This window comes from Lissotriton vulgaris, chromosome 9 (genome assembly GCF_964263255.1).
Source record: "Lissotriton vulgaris chromosome 9, aLisVul1.2, whole genome shotgun sequence".
NCBI classification, from domain to species: Eukaryota; Metazoa; Chordata; class Amphibia; order Caudata; family Salamandridae; genus Lissotriton; species Lissotriton vulgaris.
Window position 1 is genome coordinate 1,604,305 of NC_141697.1, and position 20,946 is coordinate 1,625,250.

The 20,946-nt window shown below is 55.4% G+C and overlaps 1 protein-coding gene across 1 annotated transcript in view; it reads left to right on the forward strand.

Moving 5' to 3' along the window:
• The first annotated feature begins 246 nt into the window (after window positions 1–246).
• LOC147689512 (uncharacterized) overlaps window positions 247–20,946 on the forward strand; it is a 159,025-nt gene continuing 138,325 nt past the window's right edge. Inside the window, exon 1 of the mRNA XM_086936898.1 lies at window positions 247–372. The gene's annotated coding sequence lies outside the window, so the exon portion shown is untranslated. The remainder of the gene's footprint in view (window positions 373–20,946) is intronic.

Below are 20,946 nucleotides of genomic sequence, written 5' to 3' on the forward strand. Positions count from 1 at the left end.
ATTCTTTGCTGGAGTACCTAAGACTAGACATGTTGTTAAGAATATTGGGAGACATTAAGGGCAAAAACAAATTACCGAAAAATAAATGCAAATGTCCTGGTGACTGGCGGCGTTCAGGCGCAGACGGGCGCAGACGGGCTTGCTTTTGGCGCGGCTTCGGCGCGCCGCTGCGCGCGTCCGTGTCTTACTCTTGATTAAGTGGGGAGAGGACGAAAACAAGCTGGAGCGCTAGTTGCTACTTCCGGTAATGCAACCGGAAGTGAAATATCGGCCGGACCGACCCTCCGTATAAACGGCCCAAGCTGTGACGGACCGGGGTCTGAGGCGGTGACTAGAAGCAAGAAGAGTGTCAGGCAGTTAAGAATACCAAAGGTATGGCTCAAATAAAAAACGAACACAAAGTTAAAAACACAGTTTCACTTAGTGCGTCTAGGTGTACATGCTGGCAGTAGTGAGGAGTTGAACTGGCAAACAGCGAGGCCCTCAAGTCAAGGCGCCGCTGACTGGCGCAGATGGGCCCGTCCTTGGCCCGGGCTATGCCCACACATGCCCGCACGCGCCCCACGCTACGGGAGCCCTGGGCAGGTTTTATGCGCTTCTTGGCACAGTGGAAACACGCAGGTGCCTAGAGGTGCGAGGTCCACTGGGGGATGTAGTCCCCGGTCTGCGGTGTGGCGTGCAAAAGATCTGGCGTGGTGAACTGGGCCGGTTTTATGCGCCTCCGGGTGTTGTGGAAAAACACACACACGCCTCCAAGCGTGAGGTCCACTGGGTGATACTGTCCCCGGTCTGCTGTGTGGCGTGGAAGAGATGCGGTGTGGTGAACAAGCTCCCGCGCTGCCGGTTTTATGCGACTCCGTGCATGGTGACAACAATAATCAGGTGTAGTAACACCATCCAGACTCCCATGTGCTATGAAATGCCAGAATGAACGATTGTCGTTACACCTGGCTGCAACCAGTAAGCCCTGGCAGCTCTTATCAACCAAGTCACGCTTGGCCTTGGCAAGGGCTGATTTATAACTATTACTTGCTTAATTCACAACTGGGTGAGCAACCTCACGAATAGCCAGCCTCAACTCCGATTTGGCCTGTTTACACTCCTGGTTATACCAGGCATGTTTTTTCCCTTCTATGGGGTATTCTCAAAGGGTTTAGATATAAATACAGCTTTCAGCGCCTCAAAGAAATCTCCACGGGCTGTTAAAGTTATTCGATCATCCGAACTAATATTATCAGTGTTGGCAAAGTAATGAACAAATAATTTGTAGATCTTTGCCTGTCGTTTGCTATCCTCCTGAATCTTAGGCCTGGAAACTCTTCTGAGATTGTTAGTTCCTAGGATTTCGTGGTGTGTTGATTGGCGTCCAGTGGGTCCCTTTTAAGAAGAGTACCTTCCATGGATAAAAGCAGGAGTTATGATCGCTATCTGGTTGAATCGGGATCATCACATCACTCACCAATTGCCAAATTATAATATCCACCCGGATGTAATCAATAACACTAGAGCTAGGGCCTCTCTTAAATGTGACCTGCCTGTCAAGGTCTGAATGAGTCCTACCATTGCATGCCCTCAAGATCCTACCCACAACCAATAAAGTCAGCTCAAAGGCTGTATTGGTATTGCGATGACCTCTTACATTGTGCGTTAAGTTAGGGATTCCCTAGAACTCATCTTCATCCTCAGTCAAAATGCTGATATGGGGAGATGGTTGAAACATACCGTTAAAGTCGCCTGCTGAAGCTGGTAAATACCAACCAGGTCATCTAACATGGACAAAATAGGTGAGTCCGTCCCTGTGGAACAGACCTAGTGTAGACATTAAAAAGAGTCAGAACTATCCCCGATGGAAAGATAATCTGCATCCCCCATTATAGCATATGAGTTGATCAGTTTAAGGGCGCAAGCAATAGAATGTTTTACAAAGAATACTAGACCGCCACTTGCCCTCCCCGGAATCCTGGGGGCGAGCGCCTCAATACTGTAAGAGCCTTCGGCATTAGTGGGCACTCTTTTTCATGAGCAGAAGAATATCAGGGATTCATCATCCTTTAACCAGTACTCACATTCACGATAGGCGGCAGAAGGTTAGAAAGCAATCACAAAGAAATTATAATGCTCCAAAGCGAAAACTGGGATGGAGGATGTAACTCATTAAATATACAGTCTCGTTAAAGCAAGAAATAATGTCCATCACGAAAGTAGGCCCTTTAAACAGTTTGGAAGGAAAAGTAACAAGAAAAAACGAAGGCTTGAGTAATGCGCATTGCTGGTTACTGATCTGCCCACACGCTGCCTCCAATTCCGCTCTTCTGTTGATTTTCACAGTAGGAAGAGGAACAGCTCAGGAACTTCCATCGGAGCAGCCCTGGGAGACGCCATCCTCAACGCCGAGAACGGCAGACAGACGCCCCTGCACAGCTTGTTCGGCTCTGGGAGGATGAAATGCACCAGCCATTGCCTACATGGCCGGCCTTCTTCAGAGTACAGATGAAACACCCTCCTCCCCTTTACAAGGAGCGACATAAACACCCTTCCCTGGGCCGTGAGGGGAAACTAGGGGGCCGGTGGAGTCGAGAACGTTCTCACAACAGACGCGCTGAGAGGGGAACTGAGAAGATAGTCCTGAACAGGGTAAGATCAGGAATGGATTGTAAAGCACTAAACCCCCCCTATGGGTGTCAAGCACTGACCCCCCCCCTCTATGGGTGTCAAGCACTGAACCCCCTATGGGAGTTCAGGCACTGAACCCCCCTATGGGTGTCAAGCACTGAACCCCCCTATGGGTGTCAAGCACTGAACCCCCCTATGGGTTTCAAGCACTGAATCCTCCTATGGGTGTCAAGCACTGAACCCCCCTATGGGTGTCAAGCACTGAACCCCCCCCTATGGGTGTCAAGCACTGAACCCCCCCCCTATGGGTGTCAAGCACTGAACCCCCCTATGGGTGTCAAGCACTGAACCCCCCCCTATGGGTGTCAAGCACTGAACCCCCCCCCCTATGGCTGTCAAGCACTGAACCCCCCCATGGGTGTTCAAGCACTGACCCCCCCCCCCCTATGGGTGTCAAGCACTGAACCCCCCCATGGGTGTTCAAGCACTGAACCCCCACCCCCCATGGGTGTCAAACATTGAACCCCCCTATGGGTGTCAAGCACTGAACCCCCCCTATGGGTGTCAAGCACTGAATCCCCCCTATGGGTGTCAAGCACTGAACCCCCCCATGGGAGTTCAAGCACTGAACCCCCCTATGGGTGTCAAGCACTGAACCCCCCTATGGGTTTCAAGCACTGAATCCTCCTATGGGTGTCAAGAACTGAACCCCCTATGGGTGTCAAGCACTGAACCCCCCTATGGGTGTCAAGCACTGAACCTCCCCTATGGGTGTCAAGCACTGAACCCCCCCCCCTATGGGTGTCAAGCACTGAACCCCCCTATGGGTGTCAAGCACTGAACCCCCCCCCCATGGGTGTCAAGCACTGAACCCCCCCACACCCCATGGGTGTCAAGCACTGAACCCCCCCCCCCCTATGGGTGTCAAGCACTGAACCCCCCCTATGGGTGTCAAGCACTGAATCCCCCCTATGGGTGTCAAGCACTGAATCCCCCCTATGGGTGTCAAGCACTGAACACCCCCCCCCCCCCTATGGGTGTCAAGCACTGAACCCCCCTCCCCCTATGGGTGTTCAAGCACTGAACACCCCCCTTATGGGTTTCAAGCACTGAACCCCCCCCCTCCCCTATGGGTGTCAAGCACTGAACCCCCCCTCCCCTATGGGTTTCAAGCACTGAATCCTCCTATGGGTGTCAAGCACTGAACCCCCCCCCCCTCCCCTATGGGTGTCAAGCACTGAACCCCCCCTCCCCTATGGGTTTCAAGCACTGAATCCTCCTATGGGTGTCAAGCACTGAAGCCCCCCCCTCCCCTATGGGTGTCAAGCACTGAACCCCCCCTCCCCTATGGGTGTCAAGCACTGAACCCCCCCTCCCCTATGGGTGTCAAGCACTGAACTCCGCCCCCCTATGGGTGTCAAGCACTGAACCCCCCTCCCCCTATGGGTGTTCAAGCACTGAACACCCCCCCTATGGGTTTCAAGCACTGAACCACCCCCCCTCCCCTATGGGTTTCAAGCACTGAATCCTCCTATGGGTGTCAAGCACTGAACCCCCCCCTCCCCTATGGGTGTCAAGCACTGAACCCCCCCTCCCCTATGGGTGTCAAGCACTGAACCCCCCCTCCCCTATGGGTGTCAAGCACTGAACCCCCCTATAAGTTTCAAGCACTGAATCCTCCTATGGGTGTCAAGCACCGAACCCCCCTATGGGTGTCAAGCACTGAACCCCCCCCATGGGTGTCAAGCACTGAACCCCCCTATGGGTGTCAAGCACTGAACCCCCCCCCCCTATGGGTGTCAAGCACTGAACCCCTCCTATGGGTGTCAAGCACTGAACCCCCCCTATGGGTGTCAAGCACTGAACCCCCCCTATGGGTGTCAAGCACTGAACCCCCCCCCCTATGGGTGTCAAGCACTGAACCCCTCCTATGGGTGTCGAGCACTGAACCCCTCCTATGGGTGTCGAGCACTGAACCCCCCCCCTATGGGTGTCAAGCACTGAACCCCCCCTATGGGTGTCAAGCACTGCCCCCCCAATGGGTGTCAAGCACTGAACCCCCCCCATGGGTGTCCAGCACTGAACCCCCCCCCGATGGGTGTCAAGCACTGAACCCCCCCCCCCCCCCCAAGCACTGAACCCCCCCCTATGGGTGTCCAGCACTGAACCCCCCTATAGGTGTCAAGCACTGAACCCCCCCTATGGGTGTCAAGCACTGAACCCCCTATGGGTGTCAAGCACTGAACCCCCTATGGGTGTCAAGCACTGAACCCCCTATGGGTGTTTAAGCACTGAAACCCCCTATGGGTGTTCAAGCACTGAACCCCCTATGGGTGTTTAAGCACTGAAACCCCCTATGGGTGTTTAAGCACTGAACCCCCTATGGGTGTCAAGCACTGAACCCCCCCTATGGGTGTCAAGCACTGAACCCCCCCATGGGTGTTCAAGCACTGAACCCCCCCCCCCTATGGGTGTCCAGCACTGAACCCCCCCCCCTATGGGTGTCAAGCACTGAACCCCCCCCCCCCTATGGGTGTCAAGCACTGAACCCCCCCCCCATGGGTGTTAAAGCACTGAATCCTCCTATGGGTGTCAAGCACCGAACCCCCCCCCTATGGGTGTCAAGCACTGAACCCCCCCTATGGGTGTCAAGCACTGCCACCCCAATGGGTGTCAAGCACTGAACCCCCCCCATGGGTGTCAAGCACTGACCCCCCCCATGGGTGTCAAGCACTGAACCCCCCCCTATGGGTGTCAAGCACTGAACCCCCCCCCCCATGGGTGTCAAGCACTGAACCCCCCCTGTGGGTGTCAAGCACTGAACCCACCCCCCCCATGGGTGTCAAGCACTGAACCCCCCCCCCATGGGTGTCAAGCACTGAACCCCCCCCCCCTCTATGGGTGGGGTGTCAAGCACTGAACCCCCCCTATGGGTGTCAAGCACTGAACCCCCCCTATGGGTGTCCAGCACTGAACCCCCCTATGGGTGTCAAGCACTGAACCCCCCCTATGGGTGTCAAGCACTGAACCCCCTATGGGTGTCAAGCACTGAACCCCCTATGGGTGTCAAGCACTGAACCCCCTATGGGTGATTAAGCACTGAAACCCCCTATGGGTGTTCAAGCACTGAACCCCCTATGGGTGTTTAAGCACTGAAACCCCCTATGGGTGTTTAAGCACTGAACCCCCTATGGGTGTCAAGCACTGAACCCCCCCCTATGGGTGTCAAGCACTGAACCCCCCCATGGGTGTTCAAGCACTGAACCCCCCCCCCCCCTATGGGTGTCCAGCACTGAACCCCCCCCCCTATGGGTGTCAAGCACTGAACCCCCCCCCCTATGGGTGTCAAGCACTGAACCCCCCCCCCCATGGGTGTTAAAGCACTGAATCCTCCTATGGGTGTCAAGCACTGAACCCCCCCCCTATGGGTGTCAAGCACTGCCACCCCAATGGGTGTCAAGCACTGAACCCCCCCCATGGGTGTCAAGCACTGACCCCCCCCCCCATGGGTGTCAAGCACTGAACCCCCCCTATGGGTGTCAAGCACTGAACCCCCCCCCCCCATGGGTGTCAAGCACTGAACCCCCCCTGTGGGTGTCAAGCACTGAACCCACCCCCCCCATGGGTGTCAAGCACTGAACCCCCCCCCCCCCATGGGTGTCCAGCACTGAACCCCCCCCCCCCCTCTATGGGTGGGGTGTCAAGCACGGAACCCCCCCTATGGGTGTCAAGCACTGAACCCCCCCATGGGTGTTCAAGCACTGAACCCCCTATGGGTGTCAAGCACTGACCCCCCCCCCCCCCATGGGTGTCAAGCACTGAACCCGCCCTATGGGTGTCAAGCACTGAACCCCCCCCTATGGGTGTCAAGCACTGAACCCCCCCCTATGGGTGTCAAGCACTGAACCCGCCCTATGAGTGTCAAGCACTGAACCCCCTATGGGTGTCAAGCACTGAACCCCCTATGGGTGTTTAAGCACTGAACCCCCTATGGGTGTTTAAGCACTGAACCCCCTATGGGTGTTCAAGCACTGAACCCCCCCTATGGGTGTCAAGCACTGAACCCCCCCCCTTCGGGTGTCAAGCACTGAACCCCCCCTATGGGTGTCCAGCACTGAACCCCCCCCCCCATGGGTGTCCAGCACTGACCCCCCCCCCCCCTATGGGTGTCAAGCACTGAACCCCCCCCCCCTTATGGGTGTCAAGCACTGAACCCCCCCCTATGGGTGTCCAGCACTGAACCCCCCCCTATGGGTGTCAAGCACTGAACCCCCCCCTATGGGTGTCAAGCACTGAACCCCCCCTATGGGTGTCAAGCACTGAACCCCCCCTATGGGTGTCAAGCACTGAACCCCCTATGGGTGTCAAGCACTGAACCCCCTATGGGTGTTTAAGCACTGAAACCCCCTATGGGTGTTCAAGCACTGAACCCCCTATGGGTGTTTAAGCACTGAACCCCCTATGGGTGTCAAGCACTGAACCCCCCCCTATGGGTGTCAAGCACTGAACCCCCCCATGGGTGTTCAAGCACTGAACCCCCCCCCCCCACCCCTATGGGTGTCCAGCACTGAACCCCCCCCCCTATGGGTGTCAAGCACTGAACCCCCCCCCCCCTATGGGTGTCAAGCACTGAACCCCCCCCCCCATGGGTGTTAAAGCACTGAATCCTCCTATGGGTGTCAAGCACTGAACCCCCCCCCCCCCCCCATGGATGTCAAGCACTGAACCCCCCTATGGATGTCAAGCACTGAACCCCCCTATGGGTGTCAAGCACTGAACCCCCCCTATGGGTGTCAAGCACTGAACCCCCCTATGGGTGTCAAGCACTGAACCCCCCCTATGGGTGTCAAGCACTGAACCCCCCCTATGGGTGTCAAGCACTGAACCCCCCTATGGGTGTCAAGCAATATACCCCCCCATGGGTGTCAAGCACTGAACCCCCCCTATGGGTGTCAAGCACTGAACCCCCCATGGGTGTCAAGCACTGAACCCCCCTATGGGTGTCAAGCACTGAACCCCCCCATGGGTGTTCAAGCACTGAACCCCCCTATGGGTGTCAAGCACTGAACCCCCCCCCCTATGGGTGTCAAGCACTGAACCCCCCCCCCTATGGGTGTCAAGCACTGAACCCCCCCCTATGGGTGTCAAGCACTGAACCCCCCCTATGGGTGTCAAACACTGAACCCCCCCTATGGGTGTCAAGCACTGAACTCCCCCTATGGGTGTCAAGCACTGATCCCGCCCTATGGGTGTCAAGCACTGAACCCCCTATGGGTGTCAAGCACTGAACCCCCCCATGGGTGTCAAGCACTGAACCCCCCCCCCCCCCCCATCCCCATGGGTGTCAAGCACTGAACCCGCCCTATGGGTGCCAAGCACTGAACCCACTATGGGTGTTCAAGCACTGAACCCCCCTATGGGTGTTCAAGCACTGAACCCCCCCTATGGGTGTCAAGCACTGAACCCCCCCCCCCATGGGTGTCAAGCACTGAACCCCCTGTGGGTGTTCAAGCACTGAACCCCTGTGGGTGTCAAGCACTGAACACCCCCCCCCCATGGGTGTTCAAGCACTGAACCCCCCTATGGGTGTTCAAGCACTGAACCCCCCTATGGGTGTTCAAGCACTGAAACCCCCTATGGGTGTTCAAGCACTGAAACCCCCTATGGGTGTTCAAGCACTGAAACCCCCTATGGGTGTTCAAGCACTGAACCCCCCCCCCTATGGGTGTCATGCACTGAACCCCCCCCCCCCCCCCTATAGGTGTCAAGCACTGAACCCGCCCTATGGGTGTCAAGCACTGAACCCCCTATGGGTGTCAAGCACTGAACCCCCCCATGGATGTCAAGCACTGAACCCCCCCTATGGGTGTCAAGCACTGAACCCCCCCATGGGTGTTCAAGCACTGAACCCCCCCCCCCCCCCCCTTATGGGTGTCCAGCACTGAACCCCCCCCCTATGGGTGTCAAGCACTGAACCCCCCCCCCCCCATGGGTGTCAAGCACTGAACACCCCCCCCCCCCATGGGTGTTAAAGCACTGAATCCTCCTATGGGTGTCAAGCACTGAACCCGCCCCTATGGATGTCAAGCACTGAACCCCCCCTATGGGTGTCAAGCACTGAACCCCCCCTATGGGTGTCAAGCACTGAACCCCCCCTATGGGTGTCAAGCACTGAACCCCCCCCTATGGGTGTCAAGCACTGAACCCCTGTATGGGTGTCAAGCACTGAACCCCCCCCATGGGTGTCAAGCACTGAACCCCCCCATTAGTGTTCAAGCACTGAACCCCCCTATGGGTGTCAAGCAATAAACCCCCCCATGGGTGTTCAAGCACTGAACCTCCCCTATGGGTGTCAAGCACTGAACCCCCCTATGGGTGTCAAGCACTGAACCCCCCCTATGGGTGTCAAGCACTGAACCCCCCCTATGGGTGTCAAGCACTGAACCCCCCCCCCCCTATGGGTGTCAAGCACTGAACCCCCCCTATGGGTGTCAAGCACTGAACCCCCCCATGGGTGTCAAGCACTGAACCCCCCTATGGGTGTCAAGCACTGAACCCCCCCCATGGGTGTTCAAGCACTGAACCCCCCTATGGGTGTCAAGCACTGAACCCCCCCTATGGGTGTCAAGCACTGACCCCCCCCATGGGTGTCAAGCACTGAACCCCCCCCCCCCCCATGGGTGTCAAGCACTGAACCCACTATGGGTGTTCAAGCACTGAACCCCCCCCTATGGGTGTCAAGCACTGAACCCGCCCTATGGGTGTCAAGCACTGAACCCCCTATGGGTGTCAAGCACTGAACCCCCTATGGGTGTCAAGCACTGAACACCCCCCCCCCCTATGGGTGTCAAGCAATAAACCCCCCCATGGGTGTTCAAGCACTGAACCCCCCTATGGGTGTCAAGCACTGAACCCCCCCTATGGGTGTCAAGCACTGAACCCCCCCATGGGTGTCAAGCACTGAACCCCCCCCCCCCCATGGGTGTCAAGCACTGAACCCCCCTATGGGTGTCAAGCACTGAACCCACTATGGGTGTTCAAGCATTGAACCCCCCCTATGGGTGTCAAGCACTGAACCCCCCCATGGATGTCAAGCACTGAACCCCCCCTATGGGTGTCAAGCACTGAACCCGCCGTATGGGTGTCAAGCACTGAACCCCCTATGGGTGTCAACCACTGAACCCCCCCTATGGGTGTCAAGCACTGAACCCGCCCTATGGGTGTCAAGCACTGAACCCCCTATGGGTGTCAAGCACTGAACCCCCCCATGGGTGTCAAGCACTGAACCCCCCCCCCCCCCCCCCCATGGGTGTCAAGCACTGAACCCGCCCTATGGGTGTCAAGCACTGAACCCACTATGGGTGTTCAAGCACTGAACCCCCTATGGGTGTTCAAGCACTGAACCCCCCCTATGGGTGTCAAGCACTGAACCCCCCCTGTGGGTGTCAAGCACTGAACCCCCCCTATGGGTGTCAAGCACTGATCCCGCCCTATGGGTGTCAAGCACTGAACCCCCTATGGGTGTCAAGCACTGAACCCCCCCATGGGTGTCAAGCACTGAACCCCCCCCCCTCCCCATGGGTGTCAAGCACTGAACCCGCCCTATGGGTGCCAAGCACTGAACCCACTATGGGTGTTCAAGCACTGAACCCCCCTATGGGTGTTCAAGCACTGAACCCCCCCTATGGGTGTCAAGCACTGAACCCCCCCCCATGGGTGTCAAGCACTGAACCCCCTGTGGGTGTCAAGCACTGAACCCCCCCCCCCCCCATGGGTGTTCAAGCACTGAACCCCCCTATGGGTGTTCAAGCACTGAACCCCCCTATGGGTGTTCAAGCACTGAACCCCCCTATGGGTGTTCAAGCACTGAACCCCCCTATGGGTGTCAAGCAATAAACCCCCCCCATGGGTGTCAAGCACTGAACCCCCCCTATGGGTGTCAAGCACTGAACCCCCCATGGGTGTCAAGCACTGAACCCCCCTATGGGTGTCAAGCACTGAACCCCCCCATGGGTGTTCAAGCACTGAACCCCCCTATGGGTGTCAAGCACTGAACCCCCCCCTATGGGTGTCAAGCACTGAACCCCCCCCCTATGGGTGTCAAGCACTGAACCCCCCCCCATGGGTGTCAAGCACTGAACCCCCTGTGGGTGTCAAGCACTGAACCCCCCCCCCCCCCCCCCATGGGTGTTCAAGCACTGAACCCCCCTATGGGTGTTCAAGCACTGAACCCCCCTATGGGTGTTCAAGCACTGAACCCCCCCTATGGGTGTCAAGCACTGAACCCCCCTATGGGTGTCAAGCAATAAACCCCCCCATGGGTGTCAAGCACTGAACCCCCCCTATGGGTGTCAAGCACTGAACCCCCCATGGGTGTCAAGCACTGAACCCCCTATGGGTGTTCAAGCACTGAAACCCCTATGGGTGTTCAAGCACTGAAACCCCCTATGGGTGTTCAAGCACTGAACCCCCCCCCTATGGGTGTCATGCACTGAACCCCCCCCCCCCCCCCCTATAGGTGTCAAGCACTGAACCCGCCCTATGGGTGTCAAGCACTGAACCCCCTATGGGTGTCAAGCACTGAACCCCCCCATGGATGTCAAGCACTGAACCCCCCCTATGGGTGTCAAGCACTGAACCCCCCCATGGGTGTTCAAGCACTGAACCCCCCCCCCCCCCCTTATGGGTGTCCAGCACTGAACCCCCCCCCTATGGGTGTCAAGCACTGAACCCCCCCCCCCCCCATGGGTGTCAAGCACTGAACACCCCCCCCCCCCCCCATGGGTGTTAAAGCACTGAATCCTCCTATGGGTGTCAAGCACTGAACCCGCCCCTATGGATGTCAAGCACTGAACCCCCCCTATGGGTGTCAAGCACTGAACCCCCCCTATGGGTGTCAAGCACTGAACCCCCCCTATGGGTGTCAAGCACTGAACCCCCCCCTATGGGTGTCAAGCACTGAACCCCTGTATGGGTGTCAAGCACTGAACCCCCCCCATGGGTGTCAAGCACTGAACCCCCCCATTAGTGTTCAAGCACTGAACCCCCCTATGGGTGTCAAGCAATAAACCCCCCCATGGGTGTTCAAGCACTGAACCTCCCCTATGGGTGTCAAGCACTGAACCCCCCTATGGGTGTCAAGCACTGAACCCCCCCTATGGGTGTCAAGCACTGAACCCCCCCTATGGGTGTCAAGCACTGAACCCCCCCCCCCCTATGGGTGTCAAGCACTGAACCCCCCCTATGGGTGTCAAGCACTGAACCCCCCCATGGGTGTCAAGCACTGAACCCCCCTATGGGTGTCAAGCACTGAACCCCCCCCATGGGTGTTCAAGCACTGAACCCCCCTATGGGTGTCAAGCACTGAACCCCCCCTATGGGTGTCAAGCACTGACCCCCCCCATGGGTGTCAAGCACTGAACCCCCCCCCCCCCATGGGTGTCAAGCACTGAACCCACTATGGGTGTTCAAGCACTGAACCCCCCCTATGGGTGTCAAGCACTGAACCCGCCCTATGGGTGTCAAGCACTGAACCCCCTATGGGTGTCAAGCACTGAACCCCCTATGGGTGTCAAGCACTGAACACCCCCCCCCCCCTATGGGTGTCAAGCAATAAACCCCCCCATGGGTGTTCAAGCACTGAACCCCCCTATGGGTGTCAAGCACTGAACCCCCCCTATGGGTGTCAAGCACTGAACCCCCCCATGGGTGTCAAGCACTGAACCCCCCCCCCCCCATGGGTGTCAAGCACTGAACCCCCCTATGGGTGTCAAGCACTGAACCCACTATGGGTGTTCAAGCATTGAACCCCCCCTATGGGTGTCAAGCACTGAACCCCCCCATGGATGTCAAGCACTGAACCCCCCCTATGGGTGTCAAGCACTGAACCCGCCGTATGGGTGTCAAGCACTGAACCCCCTATGGGTGTCAACCACTGAACCCCCCCTATGGGTGTCAAGCACTGAACCCGCCCTATGGGTGTCAAGCACTGAACCCCCTATGGGTGTCAAGCACTGAACCCCCCCATGGGTGTCAAGCACTGAACCCCCCCCCCCCCCCCATGGGTGTCAAGCACTGAACCCGCCCTATGGGTGTCAAGCACTGAACCCACTATGGGTGTTCAAGCACTGAACCCCCTATGGGTGTTCAAGCACTGAACCCCCCCTATGGGTGTCAAGCACTGAACCCCCCCTGTGGGTGTCAAGCACTGAACCCCCCCTATGGGTGTCAAGCACTGATCCCGCCCTATGGGTGTCAAGCACTGAACCCCCTATGGGTGTCAAGCACTGAACCCCCCCATGGGTGTCAAGCACTGAACCCCCCCCCTCCCCATGGGTGTCAAGCACTGAACCCGCCCTATGGGTGCCAAGCACTGAACCCACTATGGGTGTTCAAGCACTGAACCCCCCTATGGGTGTTCAAGCACTGAACCCCCCCTATGGGTGTCAAGCACTGAACCCCCCCCCATGGGTGTCAAGCACTGAACCCCCTGTGGGTGTCAAGCACTGAACCCCCCCCCCCCATGGGTGTTCAAGCACTGAACCCCCCTATGGGTGTTCAAGCACTGAACCCCCCTATGGGTGTTCAAGCACTGAACCCCCCTATGGGTGTTCAAGCACTGAACCCCCCTATGGGTGTCAAGCAATAAACCCCCCCATGGGTGTCAAGCACTGAACCCCCCCTATGGGTGTCAAGCACTGAACCCCCCATGGGTGTCAAGCACTGAACCCCCCTATGGGTGTCAAGCACTGAACCCCCCCATGGGGTGTTCAAGCACTGAACCCCCCTATGGGTGTCAAGCACTGAACCCCCCCCTATGGGTGTCAAGCACTGAACCCCCCCCCTATGGGTGTCAAGCACTGAACCCCCCCCCATGGGTGTCAAGCACTGAACCCCCTGTGGGTGTCAAGCACTGAACCCCCCCCCCCCCCCATGGGTGTTCAAGCACTGAACCCCCCTATGGGTGTTCAAGCACTGAACCCCCCTATGGGTGTTCAAGCACTGAACCCCCCCTATGGGTGTCAAGCACTGAACCCCCCTATGGGTGTCAAGCAATAAACCCCCCCATGGGTGTCAAGCACTGAACCCCCCCCTATGGGTGTCAAGCACTGAACCCCCCATGGGTGTCAAGCACTGAACCCCCCTATGGGTGTCAAGCACTGAACCCCCCCATGGGTGTTCAAGCACTGAACCCCCCTATGGGTGTCAAGCACTGAACCCCCCCCTATGGGTGTCAAGCACTGAACCCCCCCCTATGGGTGTCAAGCACTGAACCCCCCCCTATGGGTGTCAAGCACTGAACCCCCCCTATGGGTGTCAAACACTGAACCCCCCCTATGGGTGTCAAGCACTGAACTCCCCCTATGGGTGTCAAGCACTGATCCCGCCCTATGGGTGTCAAGCACTGAACCCCCTATGGGTGTCAAGCACTGAACCCCCCCATGGGTGTCAAGCACTGAACCCCCCCCCCCCATCCCCATGGGTGTCAAGCACTGAACCCGCCCTATGGGTGCCAAGCACTGAACCCACTATGGGTGTTCAAGCACTGAACCCCCCTATGGGTGTTCAAGCACTGAACCCCCCCTATGGGTGTCAAGCACTGAACCCCCCCCCCCATGGGTGTCAAGCACTGAACCCCCTGTGGGTGTTCAAGCACTGAACCCCTGTGGGTGTCAAGCACTGAACACCCCCCCCCCCATGGGTGTTCAAGCACTGAACCCCCCTATGGGTGTTCAAGCACTGAACCCCCCTATGGGTGTTCAAGCACTGAAACCCCCTATGGGTGTTCAAGCACTGAACCCCCCCCCCTATGGGTGTCATGCACTGAACCCCCCCCCCCTATAGGTGTCAAGCACTGAACCCGCCCTATGGGTGTCAAGCACTGAACCCCCTATGGGTGTCAAGCACTGAACCCCCCCATGGATGTCAAGCACTGAACCCCCCCTATGGGTGTCAAGCACTGAACCCCCCCATGGGTGTTCAAGCACTGAACCCCCCCCCCCCCCCCCCCTTATGGGTGTCCAGCACTGAACCCCCCCCTATGGGTGTCAAGCACTGAACCCCCCCCCCCCCCCCCCATGGGTGTCAAGCACTGAACACCCCCCCCCCCCCATGGGTGTTAAAGCACTGAATCCTCCTATGGGTGTCAAGCACTGAACCCGCCCCTATGGATGTCAAGCACTGAACCCCCCTATGGGTGTCAAGCACTGAACACCCCCTATGGGTGTCAAGCACTGAACCCCCCCTATGGGTGTCAAGCACTGAACCCCCCCCTATGGGTGTCAAGCACTGAACCCCTGTATGGGTGTCAAGCACTGAACCCCCCCCATGGGTGTCAAGCACTGAACCCCCCCATTAGTGTTCAAGCACTGAACCCCCTATGGGTGTCAAGCAATAAACCCCCCCATGGGTGTTCAAGCACTGAACCTCCCCTATGGGTGTCAAGCACTGAACCCCCCTATGGGTGTCAAGCACTGAACCCCCCCTATGGGTGTCAAGCACTGAACCCCCCCTATGGGTGTCAAGCACTGAACCCCCCCCCCCTATGGGTGTCAAGCACTGAACCCCCCCTATGGGTGTCAAGCACTGAACCCCCCCATGGGTGTCAAGCACTGAACCCCCCTATGGGTGTCAAGCACTGAACCCCCCCATGGGTGTTCAAGCACTGAACCCCCCTATGGGTGTCAAGCACTGAACCCCCCCTATGGGTGTCAAGCACTGACCCCCCCCATGGGTGTCAAGCACTGAACCCCCCCCCCCCCCCCCCCATGGGTGTCAAGCACTGAACCCACTATGGGTGTTCAAGCACTGAACCCCCCCCTATGGGTGTCAAGCACTGAACCCGCCCTATGGGTGTCAAGCACTGAACCCCCTATGGTTGTCAAGCACTGAACCCCCTATGGGTGTCAAGCACTGAACACCCCCCCCCCCCTATGGGTGTCAAGCAATAAACCCCCCCATGGGTGTTCAAGCACTGAACCCCCCTATGGGTGTCAAGCACTGAACCCCCCCTATGGGTGTCAAGCACTGAACCCCCCCATGGGTGTCAAGCACTGAACCCCCCCCCCCCCATGGGTGTCAAGCACTGAACCCCCCTATGGGTGTCAAGCACTGAACCCACTATGGGTGTTCAAGCATTGAACCCCCCCTATGGGTGTCAAGCACTGAACCCCCCCATGGATGTCAAGCACTGAACCCCCCCTATGGGTGTCAAGCACTGAACCCGCCGTATGGGTGTCAAGCACTGAACCCCCTATGGGTGTCAACCACTGAACCCCCCCTATGGGTGTCAAGCACTGAACCCGCCCTATGGGTGTCAAGCATTGAACCCCCTATGGGTGTCAAGCACTGAACCCCCCCATGGGTGTCAAGCACTGAACCCCCCCCATGGGTGTCAAGCACTGAACCCGCCCTATGGGTGTCAAGCACTGAACCCACTATGGGTGTTCAAGCACTGAACCCCCTATGGGTGTTCAAGCACTGAACCCCCCCTATGGGTGTCAAGCACTGAACCCCCCCTGTGGGTGTCAAGCACTGAACCCCCCCTATGGGTGTCAAGCACTGATCCCGCCCTATGGGTGTCAAGCACTGAACCCCCTATGGGTGTCAAGCACTGAACCCCCCCATGGGTGTCAAGCACTGAACCCCCCCCCCTCCCCATGGGTGTCAAGCACTGAACCCGCCCTATGGGTGCCAAGCACTGAACCCACTATGGGTGTTCAAGCACTGAACCCCCCTATGGGTGTTCAAGCACTGAACCCCCCCTATGGGTGTCAAGCACTGAACCCCCCCCCATGGGTGTCAAGCACTGAACCCCCTGTGGGTGTCAAGCACTGAACCCCCCCCCCCCCCCCCCATGGGTGTTCAAGCACTGAACCCCCCTATGGGTGTTCAAGCACTGAACCCCCCTATGGGTGTTCAAGCACTGAACCCCCCTATGGGTGTTCAAGCACTGAAACCCCCTATGGGTGTTCAAGCACTGAAACCCCCTATGGGTGTTCAAGCACTGAAACCCCCTATGGGTGTTCAAGCACTGAACCCCCCCTCCCTATGGGTGTCATGCACTGAACCCCCCCCTATGGGTGTTCAAGCACTGAACCCCCCCCCCCCATGGGTGTTCAAGCACTGAACCCCCCCCCCCCCCATGGGTGTTCAAGCACTGAACCCCCCATGGGTGTTCAAGCACTGAACCCCCCTATGGGTGTCAGGCACTTAAACCCCCCCCCCCCCCCATGGGTGTTCAAGCACTGAACCCCCTATGGATGTCAAGCACTGAACCCCTCCCCCCCCCCCCCATGGGTGTTCAAGCACTGAAACCCCTATGGGTGTCAAGCACTGAACCCCCCTATGGGTGTCAAGCACTGACCCCCCCCCCATGGGTGTTAAAGCACTGAAGCCCCCTATGGGTGTTCAAGCACTGAACTCCCCCCCCTATCGGTGTCAAGCACTGAACCCCCCCCCTATGGGTGTTCAAGCACTGAACCCCCCTATGGGTGTTCAAGCACTGAACTCCCCCTATGGGTGTTCAAGCACTGAACCCCCCCATGGGTGTGGTTTAATGCAGTTTATTTTCTTTTCTTTAATGCATTTATATATAGCACGGACTTTACCCGAAGGTGTCGGAGCCCTGTACAATAGAACCAGTTACGTTACATGAGAGAAATGTTACAAAATAGAACGTTGCAAAAATAAACAGGAGACTAGGGGCCAGATGTAGGAGCTCTAATACCGGTGGGAAAAGGCCGATTTTGGCCGTTTCCGACCGGTATTAGGGTTTGCAGATGTAGGGCATGCATTTACAGAATCGGTATTTTACCTGAGAACGATTGAGCCATCGATCTTTCCCTTTTGAAGGAGGGGGCTCAAGCAGAAACGTTTCCGCGTTCCGAGAAGGTCTCGAGCCTCCAGACAATTTCAGTTTATTCGTCAGGTAACGAGGGGAGGAAGTGTGCAAGGATTTGTGGGTGATGCAAGCAGTTTTGTAAATAGATTTTGCCTCGATGGGAAGCCATCAAAGAGAAGACAGGATAGGAGTAATGTGGTCACTTCATTTGGACCCTGAAATAAAGCGAGCTGCTGACTGGAGGACAGATTTTAGGGGTGAGAGGTGAGATTTGGGAAGGTCAGTCAGAAGAGAATTGTAGTAATCCAGTCCAGAGAGATCTAGCGGTTGGACCAATGTTTTTAGGTCTCTCTCCGGGAAGAATAGACGAATACCCCACAGAAGGCGCAGCTGGTAACGTGCGTTCTTAGCAATGGAGTTGATGTGGGAGATTAGATTGAGTCTTTTGTCAAGTATGACACCTTGGGATTTAGCGCTGTCTACAATGATGGGTTTATTGTTGAATGAGTTCAGCTGAACCATCCAGGATTGAACAGAAGGAGGGGAGAGATAGGTAGATAGGAGGAGGAATTCAGTTTTGGAGGGATGGAGAATGAGTTAGTGAACTAGCATCCAGTTGTGAATAGAGTTGAGAGTAGAGTTGAGTAGTGAGAGATCGTGTGCGGAAGACACCTTGAGGTAGATTTGAGAGTCATCGGCATAGAGATGGCAGTGGATCCCAGCTTTACTTAGGAGGTACCCTAATGTTTCCAGATAGAGATTAAACAAAGTGGGTGCAAGGATAGAACCTTGAGGGACGCCTTGACCCCTCACCAATGGAGAGGAAAGACTGTTGGCTATCTTGATCATTTGGGATCTGTCCAAGAGGAATGAGGTAAACCATGTAAGCACTGTGCCTTCCACGCCCATTCTCTGTTAAAGAGTGTTAAGGAGGGTGTTGTGATTAACAGTGTCATAGGCTGCAGAGAGGTCAAGAAGAATCAGAAGGCAAGACTCCCCAGAATCAAGTATATGCAGCGCATCATCGATCACTTGCAGCAGGGCTGTTTCGGTGCTGCAATTTTGAATGAAGCCAGACTGGAACACGTCATCTTCCGAGAATGCGGCAAAGTTCTGCCAAGTGACTAAGGATTTTCACTCCTCAATGGGGGTGGGGTGAGTGACCTGATCCACCAGTGATTTGACCTTTTCATCAAAGAATATAGCGAATTTTGCTGCTTTCTTTGAAGAATCCTCAGGGTCGATGGTTGGGAAAAGCAGTTTGGGTTTTTGATGAGGTGAAATTGTTTTTGGGGTGTTCTGTTCCTTACATGATTAGTTTGCAAGGAACGCCGTGCTTAGCACCTCTGGTCTTTTCTGGGAATTGTAGACTGTCTGCTCATAGGTTTGACTGGCAGCAGTACTGGGGCAGAGGGAAGAGCTGAGGTGAAAATGGGGCCCAAAATTCTGGGTAATTGTTGAGGAAAACCCAAGGATGGGTAGAATGGTTGTGAACTACTATATACCAAGGTATCACTAGTGGAGCACTGCTAACATACCATGCTAGGGCTGGCAGTAAATGCTAACAAGAAAGGTATCGCTATCTTATAGTCAGTAAAACGTGGCACATGCCGTGAGATTTCAGTCCAGCTCCACAGCATCTACCACTGCTGAGAGCAAGGTGATTACTATTTCTATCTTGGTTGGTTCTTGGGTCTTCATGCTAGCAAACAAAAATTAAAGTGAGACATAAAAAAAAATAAACACTCTATTTTGAAATGCTGTTGCTAATTCCACTGCAGCATGACGTGTGTGCCTTGCAAAGGAGGATGCTGGATGTTGATTACATTTACTGTAAAAACTCACATGCTCAGACCTTTGTCTGAGTGCCCCAACGGGGCAAAAGGGAATGTTAGGGTGGGGAGGGGGGAGGGGAAGGGAGGTGGGTATGGGGGTGGGGGGGAGAGCTCGAGGTGGGTTCAACAAGGGGGAGAAAAAAGATTAAAAAAATTCACTATACCTGGTACAAAGCTTTGGTTAAAGGGATATCTGGAAACTGTGTGAGATGTGTGAAAAAAGGAGAAAAGGCACTAGAGTCTGAATTACAAACACGCAACGGGGAGACTTCGTATCTGCTCTATTAATGTCGGGGGTCTCAATGATTTGGGGTAAAAGACAGAGGTTGGGGCCATATTTTAGACTAAGTCAAACTGATATTCTCTGTCTGCAAGAGACCCATCTACCATGGGTTAAGAAACATCTTCTGAATATAAGAGGCTACGAGCTGTTGGCTAGCTCCTCTCAAACCTCCACTATTAGAGGTATGGTCATATTGGCTAAGCCAGGTTTGGGTGGGAGCAGACGACACCTGGCAGATGCTTATGGTCGCTGGGCCGTGGTTGAAATGGAGCTGGGCTTTACACTATGTACTATATATGAGTCAAATCGCGATGATCCCGAAACTTTTGACGACCTTGAGATTGAATTATTGAATTGGCCCGCCCCTTTTGTAGTCTGTGGAGACTTTAATGTCTCTGCGGATTTTACAGAATCAGGTAGAACTACCCCAAATCAGGGAATGAAGCCCAGGGTATTTCGCGCCATAACTGCATTCATTAAAACCCACGGGCTGCAAGACGTATGGGGAGAAACGGAGCCTAATATTCCTGGATATGCATACTTTTCCTGTCCGGACAATACGTTTTCTAAATTAGATTATTTTCTTGTTTCTGCTGTGGTTTTAAATAGGGTGGAAATTAAGAAAGCCCCCAAAGTAATCTCTGACCATAACCCTTTGATACTCCAATTCTCTATCGATACCCTGATTAGGCCATCATCAAGGTGGTCTTTTGAAAGAAAGTTACTAGCAGACAGTAAATTTGTCGCCCACCTAAAGAACTGGGCCCAAAGTTACTTTGATATCAATCGTTATAGCACAACTCGGAATACGGTTTGGGACTCATTCAAAGCGGCTTTAAGAGGGGAGGTAATTAGCTTCTCTGCCAAAAAAACTATTGGTCAGTGATAGCCAGGGGGTGTGAGATCATAGAAACACAACAGAAAGTTATGGTTATTAAAGCAGAAATAAATCAGTTAATATCCCAAAGAGCGGCCGATCAATATCAAATAGATAGGAGCTCATTGTACAAAGGAGTAGCCAAAATATCATTTAAAACATTCGTGAGGGACTCCAGACTTATTCTGAGCCGGATGAGATTCGAGAAATCTTTAAAAATTACTATCAGGACTTCTCTAATACATGCTGGGATGATCTGGGCCCAAAATTGACAGAACAAGATAGCCTCGGGCTGGAAGAAGATATATCAAATGAGGAAGTAATCAAGGCTATGACGGACCTAGTGATAGGGAAAGCTGTAGGACCAGACGGCATCCCGCTGGAACTGTATAAATGCCTACAAGATACTTTAGTTCCTTTACTAACGGATCTATTTAATGCATAATTTATACCATGGATATCCCTAGCTCATGGAAGGAAACCAATATTTTAGTAT